Source organism: Mustela erminea, chromosome 9 (genome assembly GCF_009829155.1).
Source record: "Mustela erminea isolate mMusErm1 chromosome 9, mMusErm1.Pri, whole genome shotgun sequence".
Taxonomy (NCBI): domain Eukaryota; kingdom Metazoa; phylum Chordata; class Mammalia; order Carnivora; family Mustelidae; genus Mustela; species Mustela erminea.
The window spans coordinates 17,665,647-17,689,525 of NC_045622.1; the positions used below are offsets into that span (position 1 = coordinate 17,665,647).

Genomic DNA, 23,879 nt, shown 5'->3' on the forward strand with positions numbered 1-23,879 from the left:
TAGAGAAGCTGGGACCAGGTATACAGAGATGGAGGAGTGTCTAAGCACATGGTAAATAAATGAGTGATAGTTCTATGGTGCTGATTATGTTTAAAAAAAAAAAATACCCAAATGCTGTAGAGTTGGTGTTTCATCATTCTGCTCTACTAACCTGGAGAGGGACCATTTGCCCAATTTTTCCAACCCTGTTCCCTGATGCAGATATCAAGGAATGGGGCTACCTTTTTTGAGGAGACTGCCTCTCTTGGATCAGTGGTTCTGGGGAAAGACTGGTAAGTTAGTTTTACCAAGCAAACGCCCATTCATCCTTCAAGGTTCCATTCAAAGAGTTCTTCCTCTGATCATTCATAATTTTATATGCACATTTCTAACTTAACCCTAACACTATTGCATTATAATTTATCTATCTGCCTCTTTTATTATCCCTTGAGCTATTCAAAGATGGGGCTGTGCTACTCACCGTTGCAAATCTAACCCTACTTGAATGCTGACGACCTGGCACAAAGAAGAGACTTAAAAATATGTTTGTTGTATGAAAGCAAAAGCATATGAATGAATGGGTAAAGTGCAAGTATAAATGAACCTAAAGATAAAGGCCAGGTGATTTTTATTTTTATGTCAAATCTCTTGTCCTGCTACTTATATTGTAACTTCACAGTATGGTGTTAAAAACAAAACAAAACAAAACAAAAAGAAAGAAAAGAAATCGCAGAATGGCTGAATTCAATTTGACAAGTTTCTCTTAAGTCCTGGATCTCATATGGAAATTCAAGAATAACTGTGAGTCCTCTGCCTCCTGACACTCAATTACATTTAAGATTAAACATTCACTAGGACACTAGAAGAAAATGTAAGTCATTGTCTTTCCTCTGCATTTGAATTTCTTTCATTTTCCTTGCACTGACCATTTGTTTGATTCTGTAAATACTGTGAAGGCCTAACCTTTAAGAACAGAAAACAAGGCAATAAAAGAGCCCGTAAGAGTTAACCAAGAAAACAGAACAAAGACAGTATAGGTTTTGATGTGCTAGAGTGCCAGTATATTGGCCTAAATGTATAGCTTACAGAGCTTTTAAATATCCAGAAGTGGAAAAATTCATTTTCTTCTAGGGGTCAAAGACAGAAAGATGTTGCTGCTAGAATACTAATGGTTTTCAATACCCTGCTCTTTTGGTTGTGTGAATTTCCTTGTTTATTTACACTGATTTTAGCCCATTATCATGTATTAGTGCAATTATGGCTCTTTACATAATTAGTGTAAATATTTGTAGGCATGCAATAACAACATGCAATTATGATATGGAATGATGTCATAAAAAGTCTTATTGAAGGAAGGAAGTAAAAAATAAAATAAGTAGCATTTATAGAACAGTAGTTATATATCTTTAGGTAGAGACAATCTATTAAACACTTTAACTTTCAAAACCAGATTCCAAAGATAATTCGGAATCCATATATTACAGACTCTCCGTCTGTTGAACATGGAGGTCTGAAGTGCTAGCAGCAGCACTCCCCATAAAGGAAATGAGGGTGAGTCTCAAACAATGCTACAGATGTCTGAGATAATGGAGGGGGGGGACTCCCCATGAGTAAACACATTCTGTACCTGATTAGGTATTTGGAAGCTGGGCAACTGTTAGGAGTAAAGCGTGACTCATTAAAAGTCCTCTGGTAACTGACATGAAATTCTACAAAGGGGCTCCTCACCAAATAACCATTTTTTTGAAGTCACAGTCATATCTTTGCCATTTTACAAAGTACTGAATACTGTCAGCATTCATAAAACTCTGCTGGGTGAATGAGTGATTGAATCTCGTAATTTTTCTTGCCATATGGCTATCCCAAAAGAAACAAGAAACTTCCTTCTAACCTTACTTTATTGAGCACCGTGTTAGATGTTGATAAAACTTTGAAATTTTTAGAGTCATTCATATTGACTTCTCTGTAAAATTTCAACACTATTTCAGGCATAAAAGCTTAAAAAATCTTAATTAGAGAGGCTAGGGTACATCAGATGAGGTTAAATACCATACACAGCCAACAAAGATTCATAGGACCAAACAGGTACTAGGGAGTTATTAGTAAGCACATTGAAAAAGAAGGAATTATATTAAATTTAAATTCAAGTTAGTTATTTCCCATACCTACCATTTTCTTCCCACATAGAAAAATCCATTTATTTATTTTGGAATAAAAACAAGAAACTCTTTTAAAACAAAGTATCAGCACCTCCCACTGCTCTGGTGATGAGGGTTGAATTCCTTTATCAAATGCTTGGAATAAGAATCATAATTTCCTGTCTCTCTCTCTCTCTCTCTCTATATATATATATATATATACATACACACATACACACACACACAGATATACACACACACGCACACGCACACGCACACACACACACAATATCCTGGTGCTATAGCTTCATAAATGTATTTTGGTACTGATAATTTGAGGATTTTAATAAAACTACTTTGTTTTATACTCATTCTCTGTATACCTCCATGCAACACAGACTACTGAAATATATTTTTAGAGTCTTTCTGGGGAAGACCTGAAATTATTTTACTTTCTGCAGCTTCCTGTAGAATATTTGGTCCACTCTGAGGGAGCCCCAAAGGAATAATTAATATCTACAGAAGCATTCATTCATGGACCTGGAAGGAGGGGAAAAATACTGAATTGCATCATCATGTAAAATATTTAATATCCTGTTTCTTGTGGCCAGGGCCCAGGGGCTTTGGGTTTTCCACTAGAATATTTTCTAGTCAGATGAATCAAATAATAATATCTTAGGTCTTTTAGAAACCTTGAAAAGATTGCTCCCCATAATCTTTTTTTCTTGGGGTAATGGGTCTTAAAAACCTCCTTCAAAAAAACAACCTGGCAGCCACCTCACGGCCAACCTGTAGTCTTTCTGGTGTCTTTGTATGGGGACTATAGGCAACCCAACGTCTCCTTGGATTCATGAACTCCATTGGTCCCACTGGTAATACATTTTAATGGCAGGTTAAAGGGATGATGAGTAGAGACAAGATTTTGCCTTTATCAAAGATAAGTGTTTATCCAGGGAAAGTACAAGTTTAATTTGCTAGCAGCTTATCCATTCTAAGTTCACCACATCAAAGAGGCAGGTAAAACCAACCAAGCAGATTGTTGGCTTAGTGGGTGGATCAAGGCCTTGGGCAAACAATTATACATGATACATGCCAATGAGGACAATCTTTCTCTTCTGGATGTCATGTTCTATCATTCCATAATGAAGTAATGACTTCTCGGCAAGCTGGCAGCTGAGGTCTACAGCCTTCCTCGATGCTATGCCAAGCAAACACAAAGGAAATGTATGTACACCATATCCTCCATGTGGAGCGTTTGCAGAACATTCCATTCTCCTCCTTAAACATATGGGATCTGTACCTACACCTTCCCAATTTCAACAGACAACATTTCATTTTTATGTACGTAATAGAAGAAAAGAATTCTCCCATCCCAGAGTAGTGTGGCTCTGAAGAGAAAAGAGCTTTTAATGAAATAAAATGTTATCATGCGCATTTCAAACTTTTTGCCACTGGTAACTCAGTAACTGCTTTATATTGACCCTTCTGGTTACAAGAGTCTGCACATACACACACAAAAACAAAACAAAACAAAATAAAACAATCTAAAAGGGAATTCCTGGCACCATGTTTGACCAGAAGGGAATGCAAGAGTTTAAGAGTCATCCAAATCTGATCAACTTTTCACCCTGGGTTCTGTTTACAGACTCCTCAGCTCACATTGTTGGAATGAGACAAATATAGCCACTTTTGCTTTGATCTGCAGTCAGTTTGGCTTTCCAATCCTGGCACAATGGTGACATTTAAGAGGCAAGGGGATAAAATTATTTTCATTCCAGCCTCTTAAACATGTGAAGACTTACAACTCTAGCCAACTATGAAGTTAGACCTCAACAGGCTATCTCTTTTTTATAAAAAAGTTCTTTTTCTTACAGTGCTGGCTATGCACAGAAGTATAAAGACTTCAGCGCATCCATTCCCCTGGTTCATTTTATTTTAAAAGATAAGGATGGATTCGAGAACAATGAGGGAGAAAGAATGGCCGCAAGGTACGAGTCAAGCCAGGGTGAGATGGGTCTAGGGCGGGAGCTTCGTTTTCCAAAAACGATCACAGTAACTTTCAAAACAATTAGGCCCACAGGAAACAAAACAGACCCTTGGTTAGGTATCTATTTATTCATCCCTCAATAGTAAGCCGAGGCCCCCAAAGTCCTTGCTGCCTCACCCGTGAGCCCCATCTCTCAATCTGAGAGCTGAGAATAGTTGAAGAGCGAAGGGAATTGAGGGCGAGCTTATAAATTAATGACTGGAGAGTCCCAGCCATCTCAGAGCAAAAGGAATCCTTTCTCCCGTACCAGCCCTTCCTTCCATTTCTACCACTCTTAAAGGACTCTAAGGGGAAGACAGGACATGAAAGGGATGGGAAGGGGGATTGGGTAGGCATACAGGCAAAACCCGCGGTCTGTGAGATTGCCTAACAGACACATACCTATAGACACAAGCTTGTGTGGACTATCACCACAAGTTCGGATCTACGGGTTTGTGGCAACAGGCCTCAGTATCTTCTCTCGTTTGGGGGTTTGAGATGTCTGAAAATAAAACGTTAAAGCCATTAGTCCAATCAAAGATTCTGCCATTCTAGTGTTTTATGTCCAAAATGGAAAGACTTCATCCTGCTCTTAGAAGGGCAAAGGTTAAGCAGCAGCATCTGTGTTCGCCCCGACACAGGTCCCTCTGTTTTCACTTATTCCACAGATACACTTGGCTTTAGGTAAATCTCATCAGGTGACTGTTTAATATTACCAAAGGCTCTTTTAGTCAGACCTTAGCACACGATATGGCCAAAGCGGTATCAGATTGTAAGAGAGAGAGAAAAGAGACAGAGATTGAGAAAGACATGAAATCCCAAGTGCAAGTTCTTTCCTTTAAATGCCTGTAATTACATGAAAAATGATGGTGAATTTCTCCCTTCTATTTGCATTTTGGAAAACAGGCGGAATAAACTGACAAGCATCACCAACAGGCTGATAAGTATTTTCTGAAAAGTCTTCTAGAGGAGATTTCTAGCTATATTAAATGAGAAGACTCATCTTCAGGAGAAGTTTGTGTTTTTGTTTCTACCCCACCCCCATTATTGGTCCCAACACTAACACAGAACAAGTTTGGGCATATATTATAAAATCTGAACTGGAAAAGAAGTTGTGTAATTGTCCCCCCAAACTATTCAAGGATATGAAGATGGATCTGTTTCTGAAGCCTTATGAAATGATTACATTTGTCAATAGAGCATTCTTTCTCCCAAGCCAATATTCTACACATAAAAATGGGACATCCAAGACCACGGAGCTTTATTAACAGCTCCTTTTGTGAATTTTCTTAAAGGCACAGTCTGAATCATAAGCACTTCTAGGACACATGATAAAAAGCAAAATAATCGCCCTCCCTAGATATTGGGAAAAACATATGCCTCCATCCTTCACCCAACCTAAGAAGAAACTTTTAAATTTTTGTTAAGCGATGTCTATAGATCCTGGCTTTCACAAAAATTCTCTTCCTTTGCCGTGACATAAGCATGAGACTTCCTCAAGATTCTGGGAGGCTCTACTAAGTACAAAAAAGCTGAATTTGGGGATTATTTAGAGAAAAGAGCGGGCCCTTATGCACACATACTGAAAGGTGGAAGCAAGAGAACACAAAACCAACCAACAGCAGGGACCAACAGGACCTGAGACGTGACCCTTCTCAGATACCCCATCATCTGCCTACTTCACTAGGACTGAGCCTTGGGTAGGATTCCTGGAAGCCTATTCATGCGGTGAAGGTTCCCCAAACTGAGAATTTCGTGCAACTCTGTGGCTTGACTTTCAGATCCAAAGCAACAATGATAGCAAGTGGAATTAAGTAAGGTCCAAACCAATCACCTCCAAGTGGTCTTGGCTTCATTCTAAAATGCTGATTTCCTTTCTAAAAGGAAAGATCTTAAAAAGAACCCCAAGCCTCTTCTTTTCCTTTGATCTTTCTGACAAAGGCACAGGTCCAGAAGCATTTGAGGATGGGCACTCTGCACACTGTGAAGGGTTGTAGGAGCATGTGGGACAGAGGAACTCCCATTCGGGTGGAAAATAACCATTCCAGGCTTCCAAAGTGATGAGGACTAGCTACTATTATCAGGTTTATTAAAAAGACGGAATGCAGTATTTGTTTGCAATGAACGAAATAAAATCTGTCCAAGTTTTATACTTAGTCATTCAATTAGAGCCATCTCTAATTTGCATAGTCAAACCTCAAAGAAAGGAGTGTGATGCTATGTTTTAACTGGGGGCATCTCTTTTTTAAATTTAAATTTAAATTTTTTTTTTTTTTGGTAAATATAGGACAGAGAAAAGCTACTCATTCCAAATGGTTTGTAGTGTTAACTTCCAAACAATCCACCATTTTAATTATAGAAAGTAAAGAAAAAATCGGAAGATGTCTGGATTGCAGGGGAAAAAATAGGTCAAATCCTGACTCATAGAAGAATGGTTTGTTCGGAAGGAGGTATTTTCTCCAAAGTATTAATTGACTACCTCCTTCAAGAACCTTCTGTGTTAAGGAGGAAAAGAAAAGTTCTTTTCAGAGGAAATTTTGGCTTGCTTTATGAAGCAAGATTCTGTGGCTCTGTTAGATAGTAATACTCATAATTAAGTTGGAAAATGCAAGCTGAATGCTTATGAACAATGGCAAAGCAGAGTAAGGTAATTTCTCAAGCAAATATATTATTTGTGCTATTAAACATTTTTAAGTGGCATGAAGTCCTTCAATACCACTAAAAGGAAACTGCCTGTATCCTGCTAGCTGAGCTCCAATCTTAGCCACTGGACAGCGGATGGGGATAGCTGCATTAAACGCCATGCTGTATTACCAATCTAGGACTGAAGTTAAAATGTCAATATTGTTATTATGCTCGTTATACAAGCCCTATATTCCAGGAATTCAGAGCACACGGTAGGTTTTTTAGAGACAATCCTCTAATATTTACATTTTTCAATTCAATTACCCAAGATAGCCACAGAGTTTAAGGAAAGTGCTTGACGGTTTCAAATGAGTTCTGGCTAAATCATTGTCAAAAGAAGTAAGCACTGTTAAGTAATAACTTCAATTTTTTTTTTCCTGAATTCCATAGAATTGAATGCCATGACTGCTCTGCTATGAATATTATAAAGCTATTTGCTACTTTAAAAAAATCAAGTTCAAAATGCAGTTATTCTTTAGAACTAAAGCACTCAGGCGTGCCCTAAAAATTTGCAGTGCTTGAGGAAACGGAAGGTTTGGGGAAGTTAAGGGAAAACACTATTACCTGAGAAAAGTAACTTCTTGGGAATCCTATTTTTTAAGCTCGTTGCCATCTTGCTAGGCCAATATCTTCAAACCATTAGCCCGCGTCTGGAAAATAAAATTATTTTAAGTGGATCAAGACTCTTTTGTTTGTTCATCGGTTGGTTTCTTTTTGTCACCCAATTCTTGGATAAAGCTAAATTAGAATTAATTAAGGAATGAGGTAAAAACGGAACACCAAACACTGAAATAAATATAAGTCTAGAAAATCACTGGGCAACATTATATTTACTCAATTTCCAAAACTACACATGCTATAAAGGTTCTGCAAATAAGTCACTTTCACATTTTTTCCTGGAATTTCCCTGGCTATCGACAAACGCTGAGAACGATTTTACCGGAAAAATGATCAAACAGGAATGTGAGGTCTCAGAATATTCACAAATTCCAATGTTTTATACCAAACCGCTCATCTGCTAAATATGAGAAAGAGACAGGCTATCAATAATTAAGAACGGTTAAGGTACAATCAAGTTGGGCAATCATTACCTGGCAAGATGTAGCATCACTGAAACACCGTTTTAACTTTTTGATTCTGAAATGTTTCAGGAGTCATTATTTGTCTCTGCTGATGGGGCTGTTAAAAGAAGTAAAGTAACTTATTGTGGAGAATTCATGAGTCTATCCCCCTTCCACCGCAGCAGGATTCTTGGCTTCCATTCCAACCTTCTTTCATTGGCCATGTTTTAGACGCAGGGTTTGCTTTTCCTTCATTGTTCCTTTACTAATGGAAGGCAAACTCACTGTGCAGCTGCTTGCAAAAGGGAAAATGTATTTGAGTTTTGCCTGGCTTGTGGACTTGAACACCAAATCCATGGTGATGTCAGTAGAACGACACCAACAGAAAGATTTCCTGCCCTCCACCCTCCTTCTTTTTTAAAGATGTACCTCTTGTCCCGGATCTCAGCAGACCTCCTTTGTCCCGAGGGGACAGAGCAATTCAAGGGAACTTTTTAAAAAGGAAGGCAAGAGAGAAGCGAAAGAAAGAAGATGGGGGGTGGGGAGAGAAAGGAAGAAAGAAAAGTGGGAAGAAAGGAAAGAAAAGAGAAAAGGAGGCAGAAAGAAAGAGAAAGAAAAAGAGAAACAGAGAGAAAAGGAGAGGGAGGGAGGATGAAGAAAAGAAAAGGAAAGAAAAACAAAAAGAACAACTACAAAAAAGACTCAAATCTACCCTTTGGCATTCATCATGCAGCCGGGGAGACAGGCAGTCTTTGGTCTCCCTATGGCTTTTCTGTTTTCCTGATGTCTTTTCTTTCTCCCACCCTCTGCAGCCCTTGCTTTTTGTAGGAAGATCCAATCACCTCAACAAAGAGGCACATCCCGCAATCGCTGCTCCAAGAGATATTCACTGGTGCCATGCGTCACCGTGAGCGCCGTCCACCTGCGACACTACCACCGGGACTCCAGACCCCAGCATGGGAGCGCCTCTCGTGTGAGCACTGCAGGGGCTCAGTCACCAAAGCCAGCTAGCTTAGGTAGAATTAATTCTTCTCTGCCCAGGAAAAACTGACCAGAAGGGAGCCGGAGGGAGGAGACTGGCCAGGCAATGCCATGGTTTTCATGCTCCTTTCGGCCGAAGGGAAAATGAGAATTGATATCGATAATCTCCCTATCACACCCACCATCATCGCCCACCCGCATGAAAAAAATTAATATTTTATGTAAAATGAAAAATGAAGGCGTGGCAAGGTCACCTAAAGAACAAAGACATGAAAATGGTATGACAAAATAAGAGTGGACAAAAACAAAGGATGCCCTCAGCTTGTTTCTAAATGACAAAAAAAAAAAAAAGCAGCCCGCTCCTCGAACAGTCTGGAACCCACTCAGAGCTCATCCTCAACAGCAGTGTAAGAGAGATCAACTATTTCAGAGTGAGGAACTGGAGGCAAATTTGCTTTCGACACACCCGAAGAAACAAAAGAGAAGGAGGCTGCCAGTAACAAGTTGTCTCGTGTGCAGCTGGCTAAGGAAGCGACTTTCACTTTTAAAAGCAGTTAAGTTTGCTTAGGATGACAATTTTTCTTCCTCTTTAAAATCTGAACAATGACACCAGGCTACAACTTTCCTTTCTAGCTACATGGCTTAATAAAGCCAGGAGGGTTTCTTCAAAGAACCCCAATTTTCAGAAACACAGAAGACCCTGGTTCTGATACGGAAATACGAGATACAGATTTTTAAAGATCAGACGTCTGTCATTTCTTTAATATAAATGAACTATACACTGCACAAGGCTTCCTGTATGTCAGCCAACTTTAACACTTTTAGTTTCAAAGCTATGTTTTGCTCATGAGAAAGCAGCCTGCAATGCGATTCAGAAGCCATGAATTAAGTGGGGGTCCAGAGAGGCTTGGGAAAGAACTGACAATTAAATCCCTTGGACCCTGCGAGAAAAGAGATAAGCAATATGCAAAGAGTCAGGGTGTCCTCGAACCTTGACCATGTAACAATGCGATGCTTGTTCCGGGGAAAAGTACATGAGAGCCTAGAGCCTCTGCCAGGTTGCCTACAGCCATCAAACACGAGAAACCAGGTTCGGCTGCAACAGAAAGACCTTTCTGCCTTCCTGCAGGGCATAGATCTACTCAGAGGAAGATCTGAACAGCCTCAGAAGCCTCCATTTCTCAGCCCACGAAAGGCCAGCTTTTCCCCTCCCAGGCTCTCCCCACCCCTTGAGTAAGTTCCACCTTTCCCTCTTCTTCAGAACAACAACCAACCAAGGAGAACACGATTGCCTATCGTCCTAGCCACCGTGAAGTTTGGAAAGAAAAAATATTAATCTACATTATCTACTTCTTGCTCTCAACTTCTCCGAGGATCGATTTCTTCTCTTTTCCTCTTTCTTTTCCCCCTCTTTCACACACGCACACACACGCTCATGTGCACACACACACACACACACACACACTCACACACACACTGCTTCTTGGTCCAATCTGGTGCCTGCTTAACAACAACAGAATGACAAGCAACATCTGTTTGTAAAAGAGCCAAAATCAAACCTTCACGTGTTTTGGCCAGGTTTCTTTTTTCTTTTTTTCCCCCTGACTCTCAAGAGAGGAAGGGGCCAGGAGGAGAAATATTAAGATTTACATTCGACACTGGCTCCAGTGAAGCAGCAACTCTACACCCCCAGAGTAATTTCAAAAGAAAGCAGTGTGAGTAAAACCATGGCAGTATTCCTGGTTGTCTTTCCCGAAGCAAGCCCAAGCACATAACATCCAACATACAGACTCCTCAAAGTCAGGGTTTGTTGGGTTTTCTTCTAATAGCTTTATATTCTAATTATATTATATTATAATTAGAATTATAGGACCCTCTGTGTGTGTGCATGTGTGTGCATGTGTATATGTGTATATATGTGTGCATGTGTGTAAGTGTGCCTGTGTTTAGGTGTGTATATGTGTGGGTGGGTGTGCATTTGTGTATGTCTACATGTCTATTCGTGTGTACACATGTGTGCATGTCTGTGTGTGTGTGCGTGTGTGTGCACACATGTGCATGTGGCGGGGGCAAGAGGTGAGAGCTGCAAAAGCAGAACAAGGCAAAAAAAAAATGACAAGAGATAACATGGACAGGAAGGGAGCCCCATAGCTACTCCCCATTTTGTGACCCCCGGGCATATAAACAGGCACGTTCACACATATGCCACAGGCAGGAACGTGCGTCCTGGAAGCAGCCAGGCCGTGGCAGAAACCTGCACAGCTGTGGCCATCAGAAACAGGCCCCCCCTTTCCCCCGCAGAGATGAGCCTTTCTGGAAAGCTACCAACAGTCCACAAAGTCACAATGCAAAAGGAGCAGAGCCACCTCAGGGAGGGAGGGGTCCTGGGGTGGGGGGAGTGGTGGGAAGGAGCCAGGAAGGGAGAGAAGCGTTTGCTACCAACTGCAACAATTCCGCCCTCCGAGAAGAGAAACCGAGGACGGTTAGAAGCCCGACTCCCACTTCACTCCGCGTTTGGAAGAAACCCACACACATTAAGGGAAAAATAAATTCAGACAAGTTGCTAAGGAGACTTGTGTAAACTCCAGGCACAGACATATTTCTTGGCCTTTCCCCCTCTGCTCCATCTTGTATTCTGATCACGCTGCTCTGCGGCAACATTGCACCAACCTCCTGCATTAATCTTGGCCTTCACCATGCAGACTGGCAAAGCCCGCTGCTTGTATATATCATCATCTTTCAAACTTAACGAGTTAAAAGGGCGTGTGTGTTCATGCACATGTGTGTGTGTGTGTGCGCGCGCGCGCGCAGGCACGCGTGTGCGCCTAGTTGCAGGGAGGACTTAATTTGGAATTTTTAAAACATAGGTATTGAACAAAGAATACTTAGACTGCATGTTTTGGGAGCAGCGAGGAAAGCAGCAGGTAAGACACCTAGCACTTGAAATTCCTCTTCGCCTGGGCATGACATCCTTTCTCTGTGCCCTTTGCCTCCCCCCACCAGCCCCTCCAGGTAAAATCCTGTATTCCCTGCAGAGGTAAGCAGTACCTGAATCATTACAAAGGCCAGTGTAGGGGTTCCACAAAGTGGAACCCTGTTCCGGCTCCCCTGCTCAGGAGTGGGTCCCAGAGAGATCAGCTTTTGAAAGCAAACTGCAATGATTCCTCAAACCTCTAAAGCAAACCTGTTCAGATTCTGAACTGGTTAGCCTTTCAGAGGAGACACTCCAGCCCGATATCCTTGCCCCGGAGCAGGGGCCTTCCTCCCATAGAGACACATCTTTCGCAGCGGCTGATATATGTCAACATTTGATTTAAGGAAAAATTAACATTTCTTTTCAGGACAGAGATGTTTGTACTGCAGAAGCCAATATTTTCCTTTCTCAGCCTCCTGTATTAGAATTTCTAAAATCTTCCCTAGGACACAGAGAGAGTAGACAATACATAGCCCAAGTCATTACTCAGGGTGCTGGGGCAAACCAAAGTCAGGTCTGAGTGTGTGTGTGCCTGTATGTGTTTGTGCGTGTGTGTGTGTGACTGCGTGTGTGTGTTTATGTATGGGTGCATGTGTCCCTGTGTCACTGTCACGGGCAGATTAATAAGACACACACCAAGACAGCTGGAGGACGAGCATCTGTTTGGTCCCTTCCCAGATTAGAGAAGTTCGTAACGTCTGTCCACCAGCCACAACAGAAAAGCTCCAGTGAGGGTCATACAGCCAAGCCCACAGCTGTTTTAGCCATAATCCTCAGGGGTGGACGTGGGACAAGGATCAGCAAAGGGATGGGAAAAGCACCTGCATTCAGTGTGCAGGGCTGGGTGTGTCCCTTCGGCGGGCTCCAAGAAGGCTACGCAGCTCCCGTCTCTTCCTCTTGCCAACATTTATCTGGTCTTCACACGTCAAAGCTACAGCAAGCTGTTCTGCCTCAGTTGAAATCAGCCAGCCAGGCGACTCTTAAACTAGCAAGATGGAGATTTCGCTCCTGCCACTCGCAGAGAAAAACATAACCCAGCCACCAGCTCTGCTTGCCCACCCCTTCCAAACAACTCCAGGAAACCGAGGCCTGGATTTTAGGGAAGAGGGGATCATTGGTGTTCTTGACGACCTCTGATGTTTTGTGGCGTGAAGCCTCATAACTCAATCAAAATGAAAAATGAACCTGGAGGGAGGAGGGCCTGGTGGGCCTCTCCCAGCAGGCAACGGGGCAATTACCCTGTGACCTGGCTGACCTGGGGGCAGTGGAGGGACACCTGCATTTTCTTCATTTGCTCAGGAAGCCCAAGAAATCCTGCCTCATCGCCTGCTGGCCTATGTGTCCTGCCTGCTGGGAATGAGAAGGTTATCTCATTCTAATATGAAGACATGTTTGCTGGGATGCTCCACGTTCCTCCGTTATCGAAGAGAAGAAGAACCAATTTACAGGATCAGTGCAACCACACTGGTCCTGCAGTGGAGGGCCCTTCTCTGTCTAGATTGCCAAAAACACGCTTTCCTTCGTAAGGGTGGCTTGCTGCTTTTTCAAAGTCCCCAAAGAACAGAAAACATATTAGAGACCTTTCATTACAGCACCACCTGCCCTCCCTCCAACCCTGCCAATTCTTTGTGGAAAGAGAAGGGTACCAGTAAACCACGATCGACGTGGCTAGGCTGGCCTGGAAGAAAGCCTGCATCAGAGGCAGAACGAGTTCATTCAGATAACTTTCAGATTAAAAAAAATATGGCTTTTCACATCGTATTTAAAGATCTCTAATGAGTCTGTTCCCTGAGATGCAGGAAGAAAAATAGCCCTATTAACACTGGCTGGCGAATTATAATGCCACCCAGACCCATCTCAAAGTATAAAGTGATATAACTGATATTTTTAACACGAGTATAGGGGTGTGTGTGTGTGTGTACCATCTGAATCTCTCATCTCCAGCCTTGAGTTCAAAAACCACATCTTTTTCACATTTTGTAAAGTGACCTTCCCTTACTCCACCCTGAAATTCAGTCTGATGCCCCACGCACAGGGTAAGGAACAGAATGTTTTGCCTCTCCATCTTTTATGAGCTAATGCTTCAGATTGCAAAATGCTTTACACATCACCCAGTCTGTGTCTCCTCAGCCCACTGGCATTCCTGCTTCACACTGGGACAGAGGACCGGCACAGAGGACAGTTAAGTGTCTTCCTAAAGCTCATGGGTTCCTGTAATGGCAGCATCACAATGAAGACTGCCGCCTGCCCCGTCCCCAAACTGGGGAGAGAGTCCTAGGTCGGGCTGAAGGGATTTCATGGCGTCCCTTTTCTCATTCTGCCTTACTTGTCTCTGAGTCATTGTATGCTCCCTATAACCCCAAGATATAGGAAACCCCGGCCGTAAGTGCTCTAGCAGCTGCCATCTTGGGTACCCCCAAAGAATAAACCGCCAAATGCTCAATTGACATCAGAGGTCAATTAAGGTTGAGAAAGGTCTCCAGCAGTATGTTCTTACTAGAAGATACTAGGCCCGGTGACTGTGCATTGCCGTAACTCTGATCACGAGTGACAGAGAGGTCACAGACTCCTGATTCTGCAAAATATTGGTTGCTATCTAGACCTGGACTACAGTCCATCTGTCCATTACCTGGGGTCATCGTTATTGCTCACTTAAGTTTTATTTGTTTTCACACACGGGGTGGGACCGAAGAGAGGATAAATCCAAGATCTGAAGAAGACATCACATCCTAAGTGTCCCATGTAAAATGCCAATACACATTTTTTATATATTCCCAAGACAAGTGGTTATAACATATAATTGAAAACCTATTATGTCCCTCAGGGAGCATTCAAGGGGGTGAAGATGCTATTCTTGGGTACGATTAATATCCATAATATAATCACGTCTCTGTATTTTCATCTCCCATAAATAATTTATTTCTGACATTTAATATGGACCAGACATCACCTCATGGCTCATAAAAGCAAGATCATATTTCCCATTTTTTTGGTGTGATGCTTTTGGGGTGGTGGACAGGGATGGGTGGGGTAAGTGGAAAGCTGAATCTTGAATCCCATCTAAACCATCTGTAAGCAGACAAGGCTGGCAAAGCCACAGAACGAGTCCAAAATTCCTTCTTGAAACATGTTAATTATGCCAGGAAGAATGCAAGATGTCACTTAGTTCATATTTTTATTTTTTTAATAATTGAGTCCTTTATGCCAACTCTGACCGACTCATAGGGGCTGTCTGGAGTACAAACTTGAAAAGATTCTGAAATCCTATCTGACCTCAGTAGGAAAGAGTTTTATGAGCATTTAGTAAGTTATCACTGCCAAGAGGGAAAGAGTTTGATGGCACATACACTAATATCTGCCAGTCCCGCCTCACCCCAAACTCCTCTTGGAGCAACATTTCCTTGACTTCTTCATGACAGTGGGAAGGTGCTATTCAGGAGCCTCTGTGTGATAAATTCTGGGATTCCCAGAAAGTATTATTGTTATTATTATATAATTTCTGGACATTCTAGCTAATCATAAAAGAGTCTGGTTAGATTTTTATCTCCTATAACTTATTCACACAATCTTTAGATAACACTCCAAATTACTGGAGAAAGGTCCAAGAAAAAAAAATTAACGAAAACAACTGCCATCCTCTTCTCCTAGTCACTGAGAGATGCAAATCTGATGGCTAAGTCTCTGTTGAAGGCAAGAAAGATCATGAACAAGAGTAGTTTCTGTGTAGCCTGGGATGCAAAATCCATTTATCCTCATCTGGTTCTCCTCGGTTCTCCTCAGAATCTCTATGTGAGACAACACCTTTTAGAACAAAGACTTCTCCCCAGACAATATACCTGATCCAGACCAGCACTGCTACTTATCCTGGGAAGCTTGGAAGGTTCTTGGTCCCAGGTGAGGGCAAGCAGGGGCAAGGAGAAGACACCGTGATGAGATACAGGAACTTGCCATCCTGCCTCACTGACTTAGTCTGGCTCCCTCCTTTGAGGAGGTTAGACAGCTCTGGCTGAACAGGGCCTAAAATCAGCAGACCAACCCTTTATCCAGGATACTGAGCAACAGACAGAGCCCACCAGAAATACCTGGGCCCTGAGGAAGCCTTATCATTGTAAATAAGATCTCACTGTAATTTAGAAGTTTGCTAATGGACTTCTGCTCCGCAAGAAGGTAGAAGTTAAGTCTATGGTCTAAGTAAATTAAAGTAAAAGTCCCTTTTCAGAAACGGAAGCCTAAGGGGACCACATCAGAGACTTTCTCACTCCTATTGATCTAGCTTTCTCTGCTGAACTCCACATTATGGGCTGTGAAATCCACCTTCCTGAGAGAGAGGGTGGGAACCTCCCCAAGGGCAATGAGGTATTGATTCCAACCTGTGGAAAAGCCAACTTATTTTCACATTTCTGAGGGGAGGTGGAGGACACCTTCCTAGCCCCAACCCAAAGAAACTCAGCATGATAGCCTGTAAAGCTGGACATCTTCCAACCATTAAAGGGGGGAGGCGAGGTCATCAATCCTTTCTAGACTGAGTGAAATAGATAAGGCTTACAGATCCTTCTCCTTACAAGTCAGACCACTAGCTAGCCTATCCCTCCATCACCACAGAGGCCTACAGATGGGTCCTCCAGTAACCCCCACTTGAATCCATTTGGCAAACGGACATGAAAGGTCGAGCCCACCAGATGTTCCTCAGTGACCTGTGCACACACAGTGAGGGATTAAGATCAAGTCACTGATGAGTTTTCCTTGTGGACCTCAGTCTCCGGCAGAAGTGGTGACCATAGGACTCAGAAGCCTCTACCTCTGAGGTAGGAATTTTCAGCGAGACTTGGAGGCTTGACCCCCAAAGGGAAGGCCTCGTTAGAGCTCAGAAATAAAGTACAATAAAAAATCTGTCTGGAATGGGTTTACACAGAATCCCCTGGGTAAGAGAGAATTAAAAGAAACTCCATCCGGGAGTTCAGCTGAGAGTCCTAACCTTGGTTTTTCTGCACATCTGTAAGTCCGATTAGTGTTTACCAGACTGACTTGCCTGTGAATTGATCTGAAAGCGTAGTTATGCTGAGGGGGCCACGAAGATGGGAGAGCTAACATATGGCTTCCTCCACGCCCTGCCCAGAGCTTCCTTTGGAGGTCTAGGAGCAAGGAACCCCTTGTCCTAAATTTCACCGCCACCACAATACGTGAGTGTAAGTGTGTGTCTCCCCAGCCACTGCCTACTTAGCGGCCATGAACTTGCAGGCACAGATGTTGGTATGTTGCCACTGAAACCCAGAGCTGGATTTTCTTCTTAACAGGTTCACAGCCTCCAGACCTGTAGCAGACAAAGGCACCACAAAATCCACACTAAGCTAACATAAAAACCCTGAGAAAGAGAAACCCTTGTTCCCTAACTGCCTTTCTTACAGCATATGGCCTACCAGCCTCACTGATGCTAATACAATGAAATTTCCTCTTTAAACATCTTAGCAGAGAGCTCCAAAATGGCACTGGCTCCACCATGCCTTGCCTTTCTTTTTTTTTTTTTTCTGTTGGATCTCCGCCTTTACTGGAGTCCCACTTCCCTGCTCACACATACCTTGCAAACGGGCTGTGCCAGATGGGCTCTTAATCATAGTAATCAGCTGGGAAATTAAATGTCGGAAAATCCAGCCAGTCTCCTGAATTTTCCCACTTGCGATCAGGGCCTGAGCCGTAGGGATGTCTACTATGAGATCCAGGCTGCCTTTTAAAGAAGGGTCAATGTGATGGACCCGGTGTGGGCTTCATGTTTTGTGGCCATTTGTGTTTCTTTCTTAGAAAATGGCTGTAGCCCGGTTCACTTTTGTTTCAGTTCTGACGGCGGCTATTAATATCTCCTATTTACAGAACACACACCTCAGAGGAGCTCAAAACATTTACAGATATTAACCAAGCCTTGTCACATCCCTGTCAAGTACGCAGGGACTAGATGGTACTTTCTTCATTCCAGAAGGAGAAACTGAGCCACTAAGAGGGCAAATTTCTTTGGCATGCCACATAGACAGGACCCCATGGCCTACTCATGGCCAGCTGTCTGCCACGGCTGCCAAATGAGGTAGGTATTTATTCATACTGTTCTCACTCGCTTATTACTCTAGTACTTTTCACACGTGTAGGCACACCCGCACCCACAAATCCACTGTTAGATCTGGGTGTGCAAATAGCATGTCTTTTTTTTTTTTCTATGAACCTCTCCCAGAGTGTGTATTACAGGTTTTCCCTAGTAGGTGATCAATAGGTATGATTGATGGCTTTCTTCCTCTCCACTCATAAGACTTCTAGATTCTGCTCAAATATCAATTCCCCAGATGACCCTGCCCGAGGTTCCATCAGCAGCTAGGTTTCTGGGGATCCCATGGTACCCACTTCAACCAGCACCAAAGCCATTCTACTGCAATTACTAAAAGGCATAATAGTGAAAAGAAAGAACTGTGTGTTCTTTGAGGTACACAGGCCTCCACTGGAATCCTAATTCTGCCAATGCGTGACGCTGGACACGGTAAAATGAGGATAACGATATTTACTCCAGAATCCATTGTGGGAATATTTGTAGTCAGAGAAAACAGAAACAATTGGAGACTCATCAAGACGGCAGTGGTTCAAGGCAGGATGGTCCATCGGTATTGAGAAACGCTCTCCGAGCCGTTTCTCAACAAGTTGCAGAGAATATGTATGATTCTATCATATGAGAGGCTCCCAAACCATTGTGCTATTATGTACAGCCTTGCTTAAAGGTGAGACAAGAGATGGTTGCGTGAGAAGCACATCCAAAGCAAGGCCTCAAGACGCGGTAGCTACTCCTCTTGCTAAGTCTGAGCTCCTTGGAAGCAGAGCTGGGTTCAAATCTGTATATCTTTAGCTCCTAGCACAGCATCTGGCACATGATGGGGGCTGTGTGAGGGAAGGAACCCTACTCAGTGAAACGACGCAATCAGGAATTAACTGTTGAGGCAGGAAATAAGAGCGTTAATGGAAATCAGAGAGTCTTCTGTGCCGCTTGCAATGTTTTCTAATGTAGGGAGGCAACACAGTCCTTTGGGAAGAAACTGTCTCGAGGCCAGAGAGTCTAGATTAGTGTTCCTGAAAGCGTGGCCTCAGGACCACCAGCTGCCAAATCATCCTGGAAGCTTGTTAATTATGCAGACTCCTGGGTCCCACTCCTGATCTGAATCTGAGTAACCGGGACTGGGATTTAGGAAATCTGCGTTGGAACAATCTGGTTAGATAAAAGTTTTGAGATTCACTGCTTTAGATCCCATGCTGCCTTCCTGTTTGACTTTGGGCAAATCACTAACCTTTTCAGAGTTTAGTTCCTTCTCTCTGGTGTAAGGGTTGGCTCTTGAATGCTCCTTAAATTGCGAAATTCTATGCCCGGGACTAATCCAATCCATTGTGTTTAGGTAGGCCGCTATGTCAGCCATACGAGATGGACAATCCAAACCCCGTTTCAGCTGGTAGGTCTTTGCTCTATTTATTGGATACTTTTCAAATTCAGAAGCTTCTTGTTATTTGCTTGCTCTTTATAATATCCTTTAATTACTAAAATCAACAGTTAAGGACATTCTCTGGGTGATGGTTGTTAGTGATTAAAAAATGCGGTTTTAATATTTTAATACATTTGTGTTATAATTACATTAATACAATGTAATGATTATGAGAAAATACAGAAAATACATATAGAGAATACACACACACAGGAAAGGGAAGGGTATGAAGACCTTGGAACAGATAGTGCAAACAGTGTTAGGAAAGATTACCAGAAAGAGCCAATAGAATGTCTCCCTCTGGCCATGGGTATGGATGAAATAAGAAGAATGTGTCCAGTCATTTTCATGGAATTTAAAAGCCAAGAGCACAGATGGCTGAGTTGAAGAGGGACTCTCTAGCATGTTCAAAGTGTAGCAGGCCAAAAAAATGGCAAGTGATAGCATCCACTAGTAAATCCCAGAGGGTTAGAGGACAAAATTCAAAACCAAATTAACCCCTCCTTTAGTGTTCAGAGTGTAAAAGTAGGAAGAGACTTTCTTAGAGTGACCAAGACATGGCTCTAAGTCTTAATAAGAATACTCTGAGATTTCTCCTTAAGGTACTGTCTTTAAAGTCAAATGATCTGTACTGAAGTGTTCTGTACACTATTTAAATATTTGGGTGACTTCTTAGTCACTCAGAGCCCCCATTTTCTGATATATACAATCAGAATAATGGGCTCTATTTCCCATGGTTATTGGGAGAAGGGAATGAAATGATGCATGTGAACATGCCCAGCCTGTGCCCCAGGCACCTTAAGCATTAGGTCAGTATTTTTTTTTTTTTAAAGATTTCATTTATTTATTTGACACACAGAGAGATCACAGGCAGGCAGAGAGGAGTGGGAGGCAGGCTCCCCGCTGAGCAGAGAGCCCAATGCGGGGCTCGATTCCGGGACCCTGAGATCATGACTCGAGCCAAAGGCAGAGGCTCATCCCACTGAGCCACCCAGGTGCCCCTGAAATATATCTTACAGAAGAGAAACCAGTATTATCAATGGCAGCACAGGGTCAGTGACTTAAGGGTGATGAATTCTAGGGCCTGGGATGCTGGCTGGCATATAATAAATACCAAGAAAATATGCACTAAATGAACCCAAGACCTAACACTTCTAGCCATTGTAAAAGTAGGAAGAGACTTTTAAAAAAATTTTTTTAAGATTTTATTTATTTATTTGTCAGTGAGAGAGAGAGCGCACACAGGCAGGTAGAGTGGCAGGCAGAGGGAGAAGCAGCTCCCTGCCGAGTAAAGAGTCTGATACGGGACTTGATCCCAGGATGCTGGGATCATGACCCAAGCCAAAGGCAGACACTTAACTGAGCCACCCAGGTGCCCCTAAAATTTTTTTTATAAATGTTGATAATGCATGGTTAGTAGGCTGGAGGGGCTAAATGAAAATTCATTGGAAGTCTTAGTTCACAATGAAACAAGACACCTGAAGATAGGCTAATTCTCCAATAACCTAGATTACTGGAGTTATTTAGACATTTCTTATATTTCTACTAAACTTACCTTCTGTCACTGCAACAATATCAACCTCTTTCTGGAAAAAAAAAAAAAAATCTAAGGAAGAGAGCTAAAACTCCTGGATTTAAAGTCATCATCTTCGGAATTCTTTGAACCTAGACCCAGGGGAATGAAGAAGAAAGTCTCTGTCTTTCTTACCAGCCCCTCCCTTCACTTCCTCTCTGGTACACTCACTCCTGCTCACTCATATTCACTCTCGTTTTCAGGTATGAGTCAGACACTTGTGTCTTGGCCTACACCTTCCTAGAAGCAAGTCTCACATTTTTCGTCTTCACTGCCATGTGTGCAGCCCCGGCTTAGTGTTGAGCACATAGTAGTACAGAAGAACTATTTGCATATAAATTATATACTAGATGGAACTATCAGGGAGGTTTCATATTGGGGAAAGACGTCATTGCTTTATACTTAGCCACTTCTAACATACCTCACTACTAAGAGGATAGGCATCTCTTACATATTTCATGTATGTACTCATTCACTACCCCAGAAGCTGTGAGCGTCTCAAGATCAGGGTAATGTCTTCCTCCTCTACATCCTCTCACAAAGAGCCACTTCCAGGCTCCACCCACAGTGATTGGTGATTCACCAAAAATGGCTACCTAACTCAGAACCAACATTATCCGTACAAAATGGCTATCTGACTCAGAACCAACATGATCTATACAAAATGGCTACCTGACTCAGAACCAACATGATCCAATCCATACAAAATGGCTACCTGACTCAGAACCAACATGATCCATACAGAATGGCTACCTGACTCAGAACCAACATGATCTGTACAAAATGGCTACCTGACTCAGAACCAACATGATCTGTACAAAATGGCTACCTGACTCAGAACCAACATAATCTGTACAACCCACTCTGGACCTTCCAAGGCAGTAGGGATCATGTCTCACTCACACTGGCATATTCTCGAGTGCCTGACACATCAAACATGCTCCATAAATACTGACTGAGGAAGGAAGGAGGCAGTTAGAATGAAAAATACCCAAAAGAAAAAAAAAAATCCAAATGTTTCAGTGAAGCCAAATGTGTGGCAAAATAAACTAACATGCTTTTCTATTCATTCTATATTACATTCATTCAACAAATATTTGTTGAGGGCCTAGTTTGTGCCAGCCATTGTATGGCACCAGCGACCTGAAGATGAATTATACAGAAGAGGGAAAAATGGGTGTGCATGGAATGTCTACTCTAGTGGGGAAGGCAGATGTGTGGAAATAACTGCACGTGTGCTGGCACTGGCACTCGGCAAGAAAGAGTATATTGCCTCTTGTAGGGGTTGCGGAGGAGGCATGAAGGAAACCGTGGATAATCAGGGAGTGACAAGGAAAGAAAAGAGAAGATGAAAAAATATTCAACAAAATTTATCTGCCCCTGCAAGCAAGGAACTTCTTGAAAAGATAAGTGTACTCAGGGCATTAGTCATGTTAAGCTGATGGTTTAGCTTGATGACAAAAGCTGGTATAGCAAATAGACATCTTTTATACACAGAAATATTGACACACATCCAGCCAAGAAACCCCAACATTCCCATTTGGCTGACTCATTGGACAAACTCAAATGCCTGAGCTCAAGTGTGGGCTGACCTCCTTGACCTTGACACCAACCCAGGAGCTGTGTCAGTATGTTTTAACAAATACTGCGAAGTGGTATGCTTGTGTTTCTCTTGGTTTTCACAGAGACAGCTAATGACTTGTACCTGACCTTCAATATATGATTTTTGTACCAGGGATTCAATCTCAGTAGGGAAAAGTGGCAGTGATAAAGGATGAGGATGGAAGGCATTTGAGAAATTATCCAGAGAGAAGGACAAACACTCAAACACTAAACAAAGCTACTTGAAAAAGAGACCCAGAAATGAGTTATAATATTGACTTAGAATGAATTCAAGCTCAAGTGCAATTCCTTCCAACGTCAAGATGGGTACGAGGAAAACCAATGTGCCCTGGTTTTGGCCACAACAATTCTTTGATCTGGCACTTAGAGAGGCATTTCTCCTGTGAGGCCTCGTGGTCTGCTTAATATCAAACGTGCAGTCATAGAGCCTGACCTCCATATCTGTGAAATGGAAACTTCACTGTTGTTGAGTAGGTAAAATGGAAGAGGACCTGGGCTTTCAAGTGTAGATATATGAATGATTGTCTCTCAGTGTTGGTCTGTACTGAAAAGGAGTGCAAGAAGTAAGAAAATACATCTTCAAACCAAATACTTCTTATCACCAAGAATGTCTTTTTGTTTCATTTTCCAGGATTTCCTATCTGCCTTGAGGTGGTCCATGCAGAAAAGCAGGGGCTGACAGCCAAAGGTTTCAAACCCAGTCCCATCACTTAGGTGGCCGTTCTGGATAAGTTACTTAACCTGTGCATACTCAATTTTCCCACCTAAAACATGCTGAGTTGGAGAATAAGTAAAATTACTTGGTACCTGTACATGCCCAGTATATGTTGATTACTTTTCCACATTCCCAAATGGAAATACAAGGTAAGAACCAACCCCTTGTGTTTGCTTCTATGTTCTTTTAAGACAGGGACGACTGAAGGGCTGCATATGTGGTGACATGGGAGACACACCTGAGATACAGTTCTGAGTAATCAAAGGTAAATACAGGGCTCTGAGTTGCAATAAAGGAAAGAAGAAAGACTGTCCTCTTGGGGGATCATTTCTTTGTTTCATTCTTTTTTGCTCCCGTGACCTCCCCATTTCTATGGTTCTCCCTCATGATGACTTGCTTCTGGATGCCAACGCTCTAGGTTCAATCATCCTCATGAAGAAGCCAAGCTGCTGCTGGCAGCTCTTCTAGCAACACAGCTATCTCTCCCCTAACTCCTCAGATGAGTCTTCCCACTGGGAGGAAAGGCTCTAGAAATTTCATGCAGAACATGCCGGCCCTTATTTGGTCTCAGCCCTAAGTCCAGCAAGCCAATGTCACTGTGATTCTTGCTTAGTATTTCTTC

The 23,879-nt window shown here is 42.5% G+C and overlaps 1 long non-coding RNA gene across 2 annotated transcripts in view; it reads right to left on the reverse strand.

Moving 5' to 3' along the window:
* Window positions 1-2,346: 2,346 nt before the first annotated feature.
* Window positions 2,347-23,879, reverse strand: part of LOC116599331 — a 52,304-nt gene continuing 30,771 nt past the window's right edge. For both annotated transcript variants that reach the window (XR_004289310.1, XR_004289311.1), the window contains 3 exons: window positions 7,920-8,007; window positions 7,393-7,478; window positions 2,347-4,645 (listed from right to left, as the gene is read on the reverse strand). This is a non-coding gene — a long non-coding RNA (uncharacterized LOC116599331). The remainder of the gene's footprint in view (window positions 4,646-7,392; window positions 7,479-7,919; window positions 8,008-23,879) is intronic.